The sequence below is a fragment of the Dermochelys coriacea genome, chromosome 1 (genome assembly GCF_009764565.3).
Source record: "Dermochelys coriacea isolate rDerCor1 chromosome 1, rDerCor1.pri.v4, whole genome shotgun sequence".
In the NCBI taxonomy this organism is placed as follows: Eukaryota; Metazoa; Chordata; order Testudines; family Dermochelyidae; genus Dermochelys; species Dermochelys coriacea.
The window spans coordinates 206288418-206306786 of NC_050068.2; the positions used below are offsets into that span (position 1 = coordinate 206288418).

General features: G+C 43.7%; 1 long non-coding RNA gene across 1 annotated transcript in view; it reads right to left on the reverse strand.

The window, feature by feature from the left end:
* Positions 1-12147: 12147 nt before the first annotated feature.
* LOC119844299 overlaps positions 12148-18369 on the reverse strand; it is a 77998-nt gene continuing 71776 nt past the window's right edge. Inside the window, exons 3-4 of the long non-coding RNA XR_005289218.2 lie at positions 14808-14908; positions 12148-13439 (exon numbers count right to left, since the gene is read on the reverse strand). This is a non-coding gene — a long non-coding RNA (uncharacterized LOC119844299). The remainder of the gene's footprint in view (positions 13440-14807; positions 14909-18369) is intronic.

Genomic DNA, 18369 nt, shown 5'->3' on the forward strand with positions numbered 1-18369 from the left:
GGAAGGAGGCCCTGAGGTAAGGGTGAAGTGGAGCTTGAGGAAGTGAGGGCTGCTGTGGGGGAAGTAGCCCAGGGAATTGTACATGTCATGTTTCTAAAAGGTCAGCTACCATAGCTGATACTATTAGGGTCCCTGGGCTGGAGCCCAGAGTAGAGGGTGGGCCCAGCTCCCCCCCCACCTTTGCCCCCTGTTTAATCACTGAGACTGGGAGACAACAGAGACTGTGCAAGGAAGGTCTCCTCACCTCCCTTGCTGGCTTATGATGAAAATGGCTCAGTAGACTGTGACCCTTGTCTCTAGAGAAAGAAGGGTTACGTGGAGGGTCACAGTGAGCCTCTGAGGCTAGCGAAATCTGCCAGGAAACGCGGGACCCACAGAGGCAAGGACAGAGCTTTGTCACACTACATGAGTGGTTCCATTATTCCCCTTTGAACTCATTCAGGACTACTCATGTAAGTAAAGATGAAAAAATCAGAATGTTAAGGGAATATAACTGATGTGGAGACCTCTGCCTGAATTTGCAGAGTCTGAAACAACAGCTGAGGTGGAACTTGCCTCATTCATTTCAGTGGGTGCCAGTAATGATGCTTGAAGTGGAAATGTTAACTATTTCACTGCTCATCACAGCATGTCAAGAAGAAGAGGAGGTGTCATATCAGGAAGAGCTACGCAGCAGCATTTCTCAAAGTAGGGGGGCAAGAAGAGCCTGCTGGGGAGCATGGAAAGTGCATACATTATGATAGGCAGGCCTTTAACATACACGGTGGGGTTGTGTGGGGGAAGGGGGTCACATTTGTTTTCACTTTCCTCAAGCTTTCATAAATCTCAAACACTGGACTAAGCAACTAACAAGAAAGCAGAGGGCACATAGTGTAATCACAAGTGTTACAGGTTGGCTTGGTAACAGTTTGTGATTTAATCCACGATATGGAAACACACAATCCTCTGACAGCGTGGAAGATGAATGTGTAAATAAAAAGGAGACAAATATCAGCTCATGAAGAAGACAAAGAAAGGGAAAGGAAAGCTGGAATAGTAATATCTGATCTGGAGTGCCTGTGGAAAACATAGTATGTGATCCTATATCATAATACATATGCACGAGGGGGCTGAATAGAAGTTGCACAGGCAACCTTAATTCTGGCATTTCATAGCTTTTGAGTGCTTGACTTTGCAAACTTAACAATTTTCTTTCAACACAGTATTGTAATTTCCTGGAGTAATTTTCCACATAGGTCATCAGGAGGGTTGGAACCTTTAGCTCCACCACACAGACCTCTGCCACTTGAGCTAACTAAGGAAGGGATAGCAATAGTAGGCTGTCATCCTGTGTGTGGAACAGCACGAGATGAGACACGGTCTGCCAGTGGGTTTCACAAATATCTACTGGCAGCTGAGGAATGATGAGACTCAGGAATCTTGATTTTCATTCCAGGCTTGGGAGAGGATTGTGCTTTGGTGACCACAGATGTTTTGCCTCTTCCTCACAAACTTGACCTTTTCTGTCCTGTCCCCTCCAAACTATCCCTATCCCAGTCTTGTCTCCTCCCCACTGCTGGCTCCTCATCCCATCCCATTAGCCCTTTCTATCTAGGTCCAGTTTCTACTCCTCAGGCTTCTCATCTTAGTCCCCTTGCTCAGCCAGTCCTAGGCTGCTCCTCCAGGCTCCCTGTCCAAGTCCCAGTCTCCCTCTCCAATCCTAGTCTCCAAACCCAGCCAGTCCCAGTTCTTCCCATCCTTGACTCCTTGTCCCTATTTTTTCTCCCCAGCCAGTCCCAGTACCCCTACTCGGGGCTACCTGTCTGAGTTAACTCTCCCTTCCCCGGACCCTCATCCCCTCCTTACCTGTGTTTCCCCCCTCCTTCCCCTTTATTGGCTCCTTGTTCAAATCTCCCTCCATGGGCTCCTCATCCAATCTCAGTCTCCCCCCCCCTGCACCTTCTCTGTCTCTTTGTCCAGCCAGCAACAGTTCTTCTGCATTACAGCTCCTTGTTGGATGTATTTTTCCACCCACCACCCCATTCCCCAACCCACTGGTTCCCAGTCCCAGTCTCCTTGCCTAGTCTCTCCCCTCACCACTTTTCCAGTCACAGTGGTTTTTTTACCCACCTCCAGTCCCAGCTTCACCTAACTCTTTGCCCAGATCTACTTTTTTCCATTCCCCCTCCCCCTCCCCCCAGGTCTGGCTCTTGTCCCCTTCAAATCAGACAGCTTCCTCCTCCATGCTGCCTGGGAGCAAACATGGGGGTTATTGAGAGCAGAGAAGAGCCAGGATACTTGCTCTCAGAGCCAGTCCCCGACCTCCCTGTGACCAGGAGCAGCTTGCACACAGCCATTATAGGGAAAGTCCTGCTTTGCCCCTGTTGCCTGGGACTTGAACACACTCAGTGGCTCTGTGGGGATGGCGCATGAGCAATCCAGGTACACGTAGGAGCCATGAGGGGTTGGAACATGCTCAGTGAAGACAAAATCTTCTTAGAGTTTAGCAGCTAAAATCTCTGAAGTCTCTACTGAGCATGTGTGAACTGAGATAGATTCATAGACTCATAGAATCATAGAATATCAGGGTTGGAAGGGACCTCAGGAGGTCATCTAGTCCAATCCCCTGCTCAAAGCAGGACCAATCCCCAATTAAATCATCCCAGCCAGGGTTTTGTCAAGCCTGACCTTAAAAATCTCAAAGGAAGGAGATCTACCACCTCCCTAGGTAATGCATTCCAGTGCTTCACCACCCTCCTATTGAAAAAGTTTTTCCTAATATCCAACCTAAACCTCCCCCACTGCAACTTGAGACCATTATTCCTTGTTCTGTCATCTGCTACCACTGAGAACAGTCTAGATCCATCCTCTTTGGAACCCCCTTTCAGGTAGTTGAAAGCAGCTATCAAATCCCTCCTCATTCTTCTCTTCTGCAGACTAAACAATCCCAGTTCCGTCAGCCTCGCCTCATAAATCATGTGTTCCAGTCCCCAAATCATTTTTGTTGCCCTCCACTGGACGCTTTCCAATTTTTCCACAATCATACAAGATAAGGGTTGGAAGAGATCTCAGGAGGTCATCTCGTCCAACCCCCTGCTCAAAGCAGGACCAACCCCAACTAAATCATCCCAGCCAGGGCTTTGTCAAACTGGGCCTTAAACACCTCTAAGGATGGAGATTCCACCACCTTCCTAAGTAACCCATTCCAGTGCTTCACCACCCTCCTAGTGAAATAGTTTTTTCTAATATCCAAGTTATAAGATATAGGCTTAAAACTTGGCAAATAACACATCCCTGATACAAAAGCCATCTCACTGCCAATTTTCAAGCTCATTTCCAAATCACAAGGAACTCAAGTTTCTCAATAAAAAAAGTTGCCAGCTTTCTTTTAAAATGGCAAAACAGAGTATTGTTCCCTAATTCACAGGATACAGATAACTTCCATTGAGTCAATGCACACAGCTGTATGTTGTCTGTCTGCTTTTCTTGTTCACATAAAAGTCCTTTTTTTTGTGATGGAAGGAAGAAAATTAGATCATTCTTTTTATTTTCAAACTGTTTCTCGTTCTAATCCTTACTATATAATTGACCCACCCTACAGGATTTCTTAACTGTAATTGATGTCAGACCATAGGGGAGTGGGAGGGGTGACATGTTCTCACATGTAGAATATGTATTACATTTGCTGATGCACTGGACACTGAGGGCAGGTCTACACTAACTTACGATGCTCAGGAGTGTGAACCTCTCCCTCCCCTGAGCGATGCAAGTTTCACACTGTCCACAATGGTACTATGTCGACAGGAGATGCTCTTCAGCCAACATGGCTTCCGCTTCTCGCCAAGGTGGAGTAATTATGCCGATGGGAGAATGCTCTCCTGTCAGTATGCAGCTGCGCTAACATAGCGCTGTAGTGTGGACTTGTCCGAAGTAATGATGGTCTTTATATAACCATGAGATTGCAGAAACTCTAAAGGTGTAGAAGGTGCTTACTAGGCACAGAAGCGACAGTCCTCTGTGTAGCAGTCAGTATATCACTATTGAAACTGTGTTGCCATTGTTTTCTGTGCACTGTACCTTTACAGCTCAGTCATTCTGGGCCTGAGCTAAAACCCGCTGAAGTTTCCATTGACTTCAGTGGGCTTTGGATCAAGCCCCTTTTTCCTCAGAATGGCTGCAAGTTGGTACAATCATGTGGAGATGCATGCATCCTGTGCTCTCTCTCCCTCTCTCGGGGAGATTTTATTTTTACTCTTTCTTATTACTGACTTTCTCTCCTATAAAATAAGTTATTTTAGACTGAAAGTACATTTTACTCTTTGTGTATGGAAATATACCAAGAGGGAATGGTGTAATGAGCTCTCTAAAGACTGAGGAGTGTGTATCCTCCAGAAAAGTGCTAGATTTTCTGCACAGTCCTCCGGAGAGTCCTTCCTGACAGAAAATGACAACTGCTATGAACCAGGGTGAGAATACAGCCTTAACGCAAACAAAACCTTCATTTAGAGACAGATAGGTTGCACCAAGGCACCCCTCCAGTTCAAAACCTTAAAAGTACAGAAATCACATGTTACAGGGAAAATCTCCTGCATTCCTTGCTGCTTTCACATTGTCTACAAGGGTAACCTCTGCAACACTGAGGTAAAATAACTTCCTGAGATTGAAGTGGGCGCCTGTATCTGTGGAGGATTGGGGAGCTGGGAGGGCTGGGAGCAGCGAAGGGAAGGGGACGGAGAACCTGTTAAACACAATTCTCTGACACAACCTTAGCTATGGTTTTTCTACCTCTCCATTATAATAACTTGGGGGTATTCATGCATCAAACAACCCACCGACTCAGCAGGAATAGTAACTTCCTTAATAAACATCACTATAGGTGGAGCTGACAACCCCTACATTGAAGTCGCCGGGCACTCCCTATTATAATCCCATTTTCAATTCCTTTTAACTGCCAAACTTGATGTGGCTGTCCCTCAATCTGTCCTGTTGAAGCTGTTCCACTTTGTGTAAATAGAGTTACTGGAGCAGGGGAGACTGGACTGAGGGCACCCAGCTGGGAGGTGGGAAACATTGGGTATATCTATGCATGCCTCCCAGCCCAGATAGACAGACTCATGTTAGCTCACTAAAAATAGCAGTATGGACCTTGTGTCACAGGCTGAGGTTCAAACTATCCCCCTGAGCTCAGACCCATGGGGTCAAGTGGGTCTGAACTCAGGCGCACAAGTCCATTCACCCAGGCTGGGAGGCATGCTCCGAGCTGCAGTGTAGACATACCCAATGTCTCCCAGCTCTGAGGTGGGTGCCCTAAACACCAGGCTATAGGTTCATTCTCTTACTCTGTGCCCCAGTGACTATTTAAATAGTTATAAAAAGTGGGACAGCTTCAAAAGGAGAGTTTGTGGGAGTTTCACACCAGAATATCTCATAGTTCAGTGGCAAAAGCACTCTCCTGAGCAGTGGGAGAACCCTGTTCACATCCTCTCTCCCCATCAGGCAAAGAGAGGAATTTAATGTGGGTCTTCTACATCCTTGATGAGTATGCTAATCACTGGGCTAAATGTTATAAAGGAAACGCCTCCCCCAACTGGATTTTGAATGGCACCCAATCTGATAGGCTTGCTCAGAGCACAGTCACCAGATAGTGTCTTGCAGACAAGATAGGTGCTTCTCCACCTATGTTCCCCTGGTTTGCAGCTCGCACTATGAGATAGGCTTCCAGACGCCTAGAGTGAGGCAGTAGTGCGCATGCCCAAGGGCAGAAACGTAGGTTCCCAGGGAACCTGTACTGGAAAAACTTAGGCACCCAGTGAGTTTAGATGCCTACTGGTTAGGCAGCAGCCAAGCTGAGTTTTTGTGGATTACAGTGGTGCCTAAAACTGGGTTTAGGCACCTGAGTCCTATGTGGATCTGTGACACCAGCTCTTAGAAAGAACCTGTCAAATCTTTATACTTAGGAATGATGCCTGAAAAGGGGGTAATTTCTGTGGATATAACCCACTGTTTTATGTACTGTGTATCTCCCACTAGTAGCTGGTCCACAGAGGATAACAGTCTACTGCTGTAGCCAGGTAATGGGATTATCCCCTCAGAGGAAGTGTTAGAAATCTGTGTTGTAGTGAGAAAGGTCCTGTTCAAACCTGCTGATGAGTTATGTAGTGGGTTGTTATAGTTGCATGAGATAATTTGCATATTTTAATAATCTAGGAAAAGAGACAAAAGCCGGTGTTAACAGAACATTAAGTCTGCAAAAGACTAGCATTCAGAAGTTAGGTAATGCCAGAATAAATGTTGTCTGTGCAATTAATCCCATTTTTCCAACTGAAATGCTGATTCATAGTAACCAATCGCAAAGCAAGATTTTGTGAGAAATCACCTGAAATCACAAATGATATTCAACTAATAAATTATGTTCCCTTTGTATTTTTGATTAATTGATGTATTTCCTGTGTCTTTCTTTCATAGATATCTTGCTACATTTACTGTTTTTCTGTAGCTTCCATAGTGCAAATTCATTCTAATGATTGTCTCCCTTCTCGTTTATATGTTTAATGATCAAGTTCAACAGATAAGGTCCTAGTGGTCAGATATACCAGTGATGATTTTGTAGCCTGATGAGGTGCACAGACCCAAGTCTGGGCTGGCAGGGAAACAGTTAACATGTTTTTCTAGGGAAAGACCACAGCTGTCTTTCATTGCTCCAGAGACAATCAGGAGGGGGCAGAGATAAAAGGGTCAGATGTTGAATGGGAAGCATGTGGGTGGATGGAGTGAGAGTGAGTAGGTCTCTCTGTGAGGCTATCAGGAGAGACTGAAGCCTGAGCTGAAAGCCACACTGAGAGTCTGAGGGTGGGCAGCAGCCCGCAGATTTGGACTGTTTACTTCTGAATTCTGGGCTGAAGTGAAACTCAGTGTGCTGGGCCCTTCATGAACCCTATATTTTGATGAACTGGCATTAAAACCAATTCTCTTTGGACTGTGGATTACTGACAGAATGTATTGACTGTTGCGCGCTCCTCCCATATGACCCTTTTTTGGTGGCGTATGAACACAACTCATAACACAGATTGACAGAGCCAGAAGAGTACCCAGAAGTCACTTACTACAGGACAGGCCCAACAAAGAAAATAACAGAACGCCACTAGCCATCACCTTCAGCCCCCAACTAAAACCTCTCCAACGCATCATCAAGGATCTACAACCTATCCTGAAGGACGACCCATCACTCTCACAGATCTTGGGAGACAGGCCAGTCCTTGCTTACAGACAGCCCCCCAACCTGACGCAAATACTCACCAGCAACCACACACCACACAACAGAACCACTAACCCAGAAACCTATCCTTGCAACAAAGCCCATTGCCAACTCTGTCCACATATCTATTCAGGGGACACCATCATAGGGCCTAATCACATCAGCCACACTATCAGAGGCTCGTTCACCTGCGCATCTACCAATGTGATATATGCCATCATGTGCCAGCAATGCCCCTCTGCCATGTACATTGGTCAAACTGGACAGTCTCTACGTAAAAGAATAAATGGACACAAATCAGACGTCAAGAATTATAACATTCAAAAACCAGTCGGAGAACACTTCAGTCTCTCCAGTCACTCGATTACAGACCTGAGAGTGGCTATCCTTCAACAAAAAAACTTCAAAAACAGACTCCAACGAGAGACAGCTGAACTGGAATTAATTTGCAAACTGGATACAATTAACTTAGGCTTGAATAGAGACTGGGAATGGATGAGTCATTACACAAAGTAAAACTATTTCCCCATGTTATTTCTCCCCCCCACTCCACCCCCCACTGTTCCTCAGATGTTCTTGTTAACTGCTAGAAATGGCCTACCTTGCTTGTCACCATGAAAGGCTTTCCTCCTCCCCCCCCCCCCCCCCCCGCTGCTCGTGATGGCTCATCTTAAGTGATCACTCTCCTTACAGTGTGTATGATAAAACCCATTGTTTCATGTTCTCTGTGTGTGTATATAAATCTCCCCACTGTACTTTCCACCATATGCATCCGATGAAGTGAGCTGTAGCTCACGAAAGCTTATGCTCAAATAAATTTGTTAGTCTCTAAGGTGCCACAAGTACTCCTTTTTCTTTTTGCGAACACAACTCAGTTGACAGTGATAGTTTCAAACTTCTCTATTTTTACAGGGGAGTTGGCAACCTAGTCGGTCACTGCCTAACACATTCTTTTGATTAAAAATTCGTATGACTTTTTTGTTGTTTAAAAAAACAACCCCCAAGCCTCTGCGACTTCCTGATTTGCAACAAGACTGAAATTTGGCAGGGGAGTACCTTTTTGTTGGTCTCATAAAAATCTATTCAGATTGGGCTGAACTACACAATGTCAAAAATCTCCACTTCCCATCTCTGCCTTGCAGAGTATAGCTTGTAGTCTTGGCAGCATGCCACTACATCTTTACACTTCAATAGTATTATGCATGTACTGCCCTTGTGGCTCGCTCTAGGACTTCCCATGGAGCTTAACTCCCAATGGGACACAGTAAGACTTGCTGATGGGATACATGGTGGGCTCTTTGCCCATAGATGAGGTGCAAGGTGGGGACTGTACCTCTCCCCACACGAGCTGTCCCTGGGTGTCTACCCCGCGTAGCTGTGGCTTACAGCGCCCCCAGGCAGGCTGATTCAGATGCTCACCCTGCTCCAGCCCCACATGCAGGGTGGCCACCAACGTGTGCCAGGAGCCCAGCCACCTGCAGGGTAGCTGTATGTTTTAACTTTTTAACTTTTAACCCACATTTAATTTTTAAGTACCCCTAGGCACGTACCTACTGTGCCTAATTGGAAATCCAACCCTAGGTCTGACAAGTTTAGGCTCCAGTCTCCACCCCCTTACTCCCATGCTCCTCCATCCATACTTAAAGTCCTCAGACACATGCCTGTATGTCCTTAGAACATGTGCTTCCTGGCTCATCCATGGGATAGGTGTAGCCTGGTTTAGCAATTTTGATTAGGCTGCAGTCAGTTCATCCTCCATCTTGGGCTTCCTTCTTGTTACCACGGTTGGCGCCCTTTTTGGTGCTAATGTTTAGTTGGTGAAAAGCTTTTGAAAAATGCTCAGTGAGAGTTGTAGTCTGCTGGACAACCCAAGAGCTGGGAAACATCATGTGACCTGAGTGTGTAATCTGCTTGGTAACAGAAAGTGCATATAAGGTCTCAGCACGTTGCTCTGTGCTGTCCGTCATAGCGCCAGCCAGTGCCTATGCACCATTGCCGCTCATCAGATCAAGACACAGACGAAGACTTACCTGTTCCAGAAGATCTTTGGTCCTGTTGGCAACTTCTTGGCGGGTGGCTCCTGTCGGTGGTTCCTGTGTTCCTAATTCCTGAGGGTTTGGTTCCAGTCCTGGTTCCTGTTGTCTGGCTGCTGTTCATGGTATCCCGCGCAGAAATAAGGTGGAAGAAATCCTTGTTATTGTTAAGGTTTGTGGCCCTTGGTGGGGTAATTTGGGTCCAGACTTCAGGCCTTGTGAAGTTAACCTGAGCATGAATATAGCATAGAGTGTACCGTGTATGATGTTGTAATATAAGTACTGTTGTTAATAAATGTTTCCTGTTTTGATCTTATTGCTGTGACAGGATTATTGCTTAAAGCAGGGATCTGAGGCACAGTTGCCAACTTTCACGCATGTGGTAAATAAGCACCCCGACTTTCACAATAAGCCAAAAATCAAGCTAATCCATTTCAAAACAAGCCAATCCCTAAGAACCCCAAAACTCTATATGAATATATCCCCCTGGCGTGCAGTCTGGGACTGTGGTGGGCCCGCTGTGCACTGCTGACTCTCTCCCCACCTTGCCCCTGCTTGCCGGGAGCCAATCAAAAAAAAAAAAAAAAGCCAGCAAGCTACAAATCAAACAAGCAACAGGCCAAAAACTAGCCAACAAGCAACTCTCGAGCCAATTAAGCCAAAAACAAGCCCAATTTCTGCATTTTTTTCATGGGTTTGGCATATCTAATCTGAGGGTCTGAGGTGGGAAATTTACTTAGAGATGATAGATGTTGAATTAAAGAGACGAACTAAGAGCAAGGATATTTAAGTTATCTTGCTCACCTGTTATTTTGGCAACAGTTTTGGCACCACAAAGGGACCCTTAAAGGTAAATCCCTTAAAAAGGAATCCCCTAAAAGTAAAGCTTCTAGAGACAAGATCCTAATAGTACTGTAGTACTGTTTATTGTCTATTTGCTCAGAAGGTTAACTAGGTCCACAGACCCTGTGAGTGGGAGTTGCTGGCGTGGCAAGTGATATTCTATCTGGGATCCAAAAGTGTGCAGTGTGAGTGCTGCAGTGTTTTAGCAGGTAGCGTGTTTTAGCAGTAGCCATGTTAGTCTGTATCAGCAAAAACAATGAGGAATCCTTGTGGCACCTTAGAGACTAAAAAATTTCTTTGGGCATAAGCTTTCGTGGGCTAAAACCCACCTCACTAAATGCACTGAGTGAAAAACACAGCAAACAGAATATATATTCTAGCACATGAAAAGATGGGAGCTGCCTTCCCTGTTTGCCAAGCAGGAATTGTGTGAGGCTAGCACAGGGCCTGTTTGTGTATGTTTGTGAAAGACAGGCTCAATAAGAGGAATGTATAGTTCTTAATGTCTAACACAGGAATTATGTGCTTAATGTAACCCTTTACTGCTTGTGTAACTCCTTCTCAAATACACTGCTGTGTATGCAAGATAATTACTGTGGACCTTTTTCACTAGAGATCAAAGCATCTACTGGACACACTCTCTGTTGAGATCACTTAGCAGTGCTTATCAGATACCCTCTCTGGCTAGAGATCAAAGCGCCACAATCCCGCACTCTCACAGACCTTGGGAGACAGGCCAGTCCTCGCTTACAGACAGCCCCCCAACCTGAAGCAAATACTTACCAGCAACTACACACCACACAACAAAAACACTAACCCAGGAACCAATCCCTGCAACAAACCCCATTGCCAACTCTGTCTGCGTATCTATTCCCGGGGCACCATCATAGGACCTAACTACATCAGCCACACTATCAGGGGCTCGTTCACCTGCACATCTACCAATGTGATATATGCCATCATGTGCCAGCAATGCCCCTTTGCCATAGACATTGGCCAAACTGGACAGTCTCTACACAAAAGAATAAATGGACACAAATCAGACATCAAAAATTGTAACATTCAAAAACCAGTAGGAGAACACTTCAATCTCCCTGGACACTCAATAACAGACTTTAAAGTGGCAATTCTTCAACAAAAAAACCTTCAAAAACAGACTTGAACGAGAAACTGCAGAACTAGAATTAATTTGCAAACTGGACACCATCAAATTAGGCCTGAATAAAGACTGGGAGTGGATGGGTCATTACAAAAAGTAATTTTCCCTCTGCTGATACTCACACCTTCTTGTCAACTGTTGGAAATGGGCCACCTTGATTGCATTGGCCTCATTAGCACTACAAAAGTAATTTTCCCTCCCTTGGTATTCACCATTCAATTCTATGGATGACTTCTCCTCTCCTGGTCTAGTCTCCTCAGCCCTCTGGCCTGTCTTAGATTCCCTCGAGGCAAGGCCATGGCTGCCTGGAAACCCTCTGGTCACAGTCCTACTCGAGCCCACGGAGCAGTTTTGGCTATTCTGTCTAGCAGCTTCTTCAAGCATCAATTAAGGATTTCCCCCAACTCTCTCTAACAGTAATTTACTTTGCTTGATTCTTATACTCTTTTTCCTCAAAGGAGTCACATGTCTCAAAAGCATGCCCAGGGAGCGTGTGGTTATTAATTTTATCTGATTAGTATTTTAGAAGGGGCTGGGGTGGAGGGTACCAAACAAAGATCACTATCCAAATGCAAGTGGTAATCAATTTTAAAAGTAATGTAAAGCATATGAACCAAAGATTAGGAAATGTCCTAAGTCCTAAAGAATTGAATATAGGTGACAGGGTGTTGTACAGGTTCTTTTCAGAGAAGAACCATGTTTTGAGCCCATAGTGGTTGGCACCTGTAGTTATAACTAATAAAGCAAGTCCCACAGTGTATCAAGTGGAAATTAAAGGGAAGAAAAAGAGACTGCTGAAATGGTTTCATTTGAGCCAGTTAAAGACCTGGAAAGGCTCTGTAACTTAAGTGTAGTGAACAGTATGGTATTTGTTCTTTTCTTTCCTTTTTCTTTTAGGAACGACTACAGAATGTATACCTGGATATGTTCTTGGGTATTGTTATATATGTCAGATTCTGTAGTTGTTAGAAATGGAGACCATCTCACTTGTATGGCTAATGAAAATTATGTATCAGACTGGATGCCTCTCCGGTTTAAAGGAAAGGTGTGAGTGTACTCGTATGAACAATTCACAGCCTGTTATACAATGTGGGAGGAAAAAGCCACTGGGGAAAGTGTCCTTTTCTTTACAGAGAAGGCAGGGGAACAAAATGTAACCATGTTGAGGGTAATGGAGAGTTATTCCCCTTTATCCAAAAATCTGATGTTAAATGTATTTGTTTCCTCAATGACAATTTTATGAATAATTGTACTAATGTGGCAATGACTGCAAACTCCTCCAAATGTTGATACGTTGAGCTCAAGGTTGGCCAATGGATTCAGGTAGAAGCCAGAAATATCAGTGTAGTAATGGGCCTGCACTATTACTTGGAATCTATTGAAATTAATTTGGTCACCCCCACTAAGAGCTATGAAAGTAAGTTGCAATGTGTAATGCATAATGAAACTTGTTTAGATAATTATCAAGGGTTAAATCAGTTTTGTGACAGAAAAAATGTCACATTTCATGTAAAGTGTACTGGAAATGTTAAAATCACTGTTAATGTTAATGACACTGATAACTGAACAGTTACAAGTCCTTTTGGGACTACAGGGATCAAAGAAATCATAGTGATTCCTGAACCACAGAAAAGTGTTATTGGGCCTGTAATGGTAAAAAGGGATGTGAAAAAGTTGTTAATGGTAAATCCCATGTATGCCTTGAAAAAGGTTATTATGCCTCTGCAGTTAGATTTGTCATGAGCGCAGCCCAAATGTGCACCTTATGTCTTCACATTACATGTTGGGTAGTATGCTTGGCTAGATAGTGTACTCCCAAAGCAGCCCAAATATCAGAGGAGGGATTCAATAGCTATCATTCTAGGATGGATGGGAACAGGATCGAGCATCCTAAACACCATAGATAAAGAGGTTCTAGCAAGTAAAATTGGGGCGATAGGTCAAGATATGGCCTCATCGCATCCCTTAATTACCTCTTTCGATCAGCTTAGCGCTATGGAATACAAGATAGCAAATGTATTACACGGTTGGTTACAGGTGCAACAAACGGGTAGACCATCTTCACATCATTCATGCTCTCAATGTGTTGCAGTCAAATGTGTCCATGGCCCTTTCATGTATCCAGGCACAGTACTAAACGTTATTAGAGAAGGTTTAAATGGAGTCCTTCCTGTAGAGATAAGAAAAGCTCTCTGGGAAAATTCCACTACTCTCTTTGAACAAAGACATCAGGACTAGTGGAGGCTGGTAAATTTTTCATTTTCAATTATCAACCCACCATTACTGCCTTTGTGTTAACCATAGTGAAGGCACAGAACGAGTGGGTCTATCCCTTAATTCCATTGGGGCTAAATGTGAATCAGTCTGTTTCAATCCCCACAGACTTGAATAAATGGGTACACAAAAAAGATGGCATATATAGTAATGTCAACTTAAGTTCTTGTGTTGAGGAGAATGGGATAGGCTATACACGTGGTTCTGGAGTCATTGAAATGTCGCATCTGTGTTTGAACCCTTCTGAAAGTAAATGCCATTACAGTTTAAAACCCAGTAATGTAAACCATTCTGTCATTGTTTTTGCAGATACCAAATGTGTTTGCTTGCATAGTTGGTGTACTGAATTCTTGATATACCATTTCTACAAGGTATCACGTGATCTCCATGTAAATTTGTGGTTATGTTCTGTAATTGCAATAAAGGGGTGTAATGGAAATTTTAGCTGAGATATCTGTGCAGACTGTAAATGTACATTATGCTTTGTATGACTCTGTAAAGCCAGTTCATTTGAGTGCTAATGTTTCCTTGTTCAACCAAATAATGCACCATCTGACCTCAAGAAGCATCTTGAACAGTTGAAAAAGGATGGTTTAGAAGTTATGTTAACAATCCATCACTCCACTAAACAAATTGAAAAGAGTCTTAAACTGGTATCTAAGGAATCCGCCTTTAGTCATTGGTGGGAAGTGTTGTTTGATTGGTCTGCGCACAAATCCAAGGTTTGGAATATCTTGTTACACCCAGTTGTAGTGGTTCCACTCATTCAGTTTGTGATAATTGTATGCAAAATTTTACTGGTGTTCTGGATAATAAGGCAAATTAAAAGTGTCAAGAAAACCAATTATAGGTTAATGCCCAGTACATCCTAACAACTAGTGTTTAAAATGATGTGGTGGCTCAAGAACTTGTAACCGCTTGGCCACCAAGGAGAGGATCTGTAGCCTGGTTTAGCCATTTTGTTTAGGCTGCAGTCAGTTCATCCTCCATCTTGGGCTTTCTTGTTGTTGCCATGGTTGGCGCCCTTTTTGGTGCTAATGTTTAATTGGCTAAAAGCTTTTGAAAAATGCTCAGCCTGACAGTTGTAGTCTGCCAGGCAACCCAAGAGGGGGAAACATCATGTGATCTGAGTGTGTAATCTGCCTGGTAATAGAAAGTGCATATAAGGACTCAGCACATGTTGCTCTGTGCTGTCCGTCATAGTGCCAGCCAGTGCCTGTGCACCATCGCCGCTCGTTGGATCAAGACACAGAAGAAGACTTACCTGTTCCAGAAGATCTTAGGTGGCTGCTGTCAGTTGTTCCTGATTCCTGAGGGTTCAGTTCCAGTCTTGATTCCTATTGTCTGGCTGCTGTTCCTGGTATGCTGTGCAGAAATAAGGTGGAAGAAATCCTTTATTATTGTTAAGTGTTGCGGCCCTTGGTGGGGTAATTTTGGTCCAGACTTCAGGCCTTGTGAAGTTAATCTGAGCATATAATATATCATAGAGTGTATCATGTATGATGTTGTAATATAAGTACTGTTGTTAATAAATGTTTCCTGTTTTGATCTTACTGCTGTGACAGGATCATTGCTTAAAGCAGGGATCTGAGAGTCTGAGCTGGGTTTGTTTAGGGTTGGAGAGCTGGGAAATTTACCTACAGATGATAGATGCTGAATTAAGAGGGCGAACTAAGAGCAAGGATATATACATTATTTTCCTCATCTGTTATTTCAGTAACATCGGTATAGACTCATGTCCTGCTGTTGCAAATGTCTCTGCTTTCCCACTTGCAGCAAAGATTTAGCTAAAGCACATGTAGCTGGGCTTGTGTCTGGATAGTCCCGCAATACTCTCCCACAATTCCCAGGGCCTGTGTGTTCCATCCCTTCCAACTTCCCACTTGCCTCCCGCACTGGAAGCAACCTCCTGGTTCAAATACAGCTACTTGGCGTTTAACCCTTTTTTGCTTGAGTCTGCTCAACTTTCAGCATAGCTATGTCTAGCTGGTTGAAGCAGAGGAAAGATGGACACCAGCTAATGTGCTGCTAGCTGGCGAGAGGATGGAAACAAGGTTCTGGGCAATCCGTGGGGTGAAGTGTGCAAGGCCCATGACATTTAGCAGAATCAGCAGAAACCTGCATTTCCATGACAATCTCCAAGAGCTGCAGTGTTGGAGATCAACAAAACTATTGGGTGGTGCAGGGAGAGGATTAAACACCTCAGTTCCACCTACCCAGGGCAAAGAATGGAAATGATAAGTCTGGGAACTTCCCAGCTACCTGCCCTACTATGAGGAATTCAACCAGGTGCTGGCGACTGCCCCCAGCATAGAGCCCACAGTCAGGAGTGACCATCTCCTGAGTTGGGACAGTATGTTTTTTCAGAGCAGAGGCAGAGAGGACTGGGACACCACCGGAGGAGAACCCAGTGGCAAAGGGGCTGGAGGTTCAGGACTGGACATCAGGCCATGTGGACAGATTGGCTGGGGACCCACATTCAAAAGACCTGTTTAAGGATGGGGCTGGTGAGGATGTGGCAATGCAGCAGCCAGCAGGACCCAGATCCTGATAAGTGGCACCTGCTATATTTAGTTTTTGGAATCGCAGCATTAATGGGAGGATTTGCTGGGCTCTGACCAATGCAATTATTGTTTGGGAAGAAACTACATGCAGGAGACTGTATTTCGCTTCTGTTAAGGGCTGAAGCCAAGCAACTTCCCGGCCCCATGCCACTTGGGGTCCAAGATTACGGCAATTCTGATGGTGTATGTGCGCTTTGAACATGAGGGTTATTTGAAGGAAGAGTTTTTGTTTTCTGCTTCACTACCAACAAAAACAACTAGTTCTGAAGTGTTCAAGACTGTGAGCGACTACATCTTTAACAAATGTGGGTTGGATTTCAAGTTTAGGTGTATGTTCTGATGGCGCTGCCACAATGACAGGATAACGTTCTGGAGTGGTTACCCAGATTAAGGGGCTTGCACCCGAATGCAAGTCAATGCACAGCTTCCCTCACCGAGAAAGTCTTACAACAAAAAAAAATATCAACAGAATATAAACAGTGTGCTCAGTGAGGTCGTAAAAATTGTGAACCATGTAAAGATGAATGCTTTAAATTCGAGACTATTCGCTGCATTATGTGATGATATGGGAGATGATCATAAACAGCTCCTATTACATGCCGATGTACATTGGATACCATGGGGAAAAGTCCTGTCAAGAGTATTTGAGCTCCGAAATAAGCTTGCCGAGTTTCTTCAGGACAGAAAAACAAATTGGTCACAATTGTTCCGAGATGTGGATTGGATAGCCAAGCTGGCTTATTTGGCTGATATCTTTGCCATCTTTAATGATCTCAACACCTCCATGCAGAGAAGGATGGCTTCGTGTCTTACAATGACAGACAAGATTAACGGACAGAAATGAAAGCTAGAAGCATGGAAGAGTCGAGTGTCAAGAGATTGTTATGACATGTTTCACAAATTAGTGACAATCATCGCTGATGCAGGCAAAGACCTTAATATTACATCTCTACGAAAGGTCATCAGTGAACACTTGACGAATTTGGCAGAACGTTTTGAGTTTTACTTTCCAGCAGAAGAAGATCCACGGAAAGGGACTGGATGGATCCGAAATCCGTTTATTCCATTGAAAGATGACTTAACTGTCACTATGGAGGATAAATTGTTGGAGCTGGCTGCTGACGAAGAATTGAAGATGAGTTTCAAAACTACAACATCACTTGCTTCTTTTTGGATAAAAGTGAAAGCAGAATATCCTGAGCTTACTGAAATTGCTCTGAAAACTCTTCTCCCATTTCCTTCAACATATCTCTGCGAGACTGGCTTCTCAACCATGAGTGTCATTAAGATAAAGTACAGGAATAGTATGGATATTCATTCTCCATTGTGCATGGCACTGTCCTCAATTGAACCACGACTGGATAAGCTGACAAAGAAGAAGCAGGCTCACCTTTCACATTAGTAAAGGTTAAGGTTTTAACATGCCTATTATTGTGTTAATAAAATAGCTTATCAATTTGATATTTTAGTATTATGACATATTTTCAAAATTATTATGTCTTCAATTTAATGTTACCTATTCCTTTCAATCTTATTTTTTAAAAAAAATTTTAAGCTTTTCTTTATTCATTATAATTTTTGATTTTATTACTTATATATAATTATTTTAATAATATCTTTGTTAGGAGACTTTGCTGGTTTGATTTTTTTTATTTGTATTGTAATGTATTATTTGTTTACAAAATAAACATAAAATAAAAATGTCTACCAACTTTTATTATATTCATTATATTGTTTCCGATATAAATTAATATTACTGCGAATGTTCAAATAATATTTTCTTGGATCATAAATGAATAATAGTCATTTTATACTATCTGCACAGATGCACAGCCTTTCAGTCAGTCTTTAATGTATTTAAATGGGAACATCTCCACGAGTGCGATATACTTGGTATGCACACTCCCATTCCAATTAATACAGTGATCTGATCTGATGTGCTACATGCCTATGCGAATACGATAATAATATGGCACAAATATGGTACTGGTCCCTGGCACATTGGAAAAAAATTTCCGGTCCGCCACATCAGATAGTTTGAGAAGCACTGGTCTAGAGTGCCTCCTGGAACAGCTGCATGACAGCTACAACTCCCTGGGCTACTTCCCCATAGCCTCCTCCCAACACCTTCTTTATCCTCACCACAGGATCTTCCTCCTGGTGCCTAATAATGCTTGTACTTCTCCGTCCTCCAGCAGTACGCCTTCTCACTCTCAGCTCCTAGTGCCTCTTGCTCCCAGCTCCTCGCATGCACACCACAAA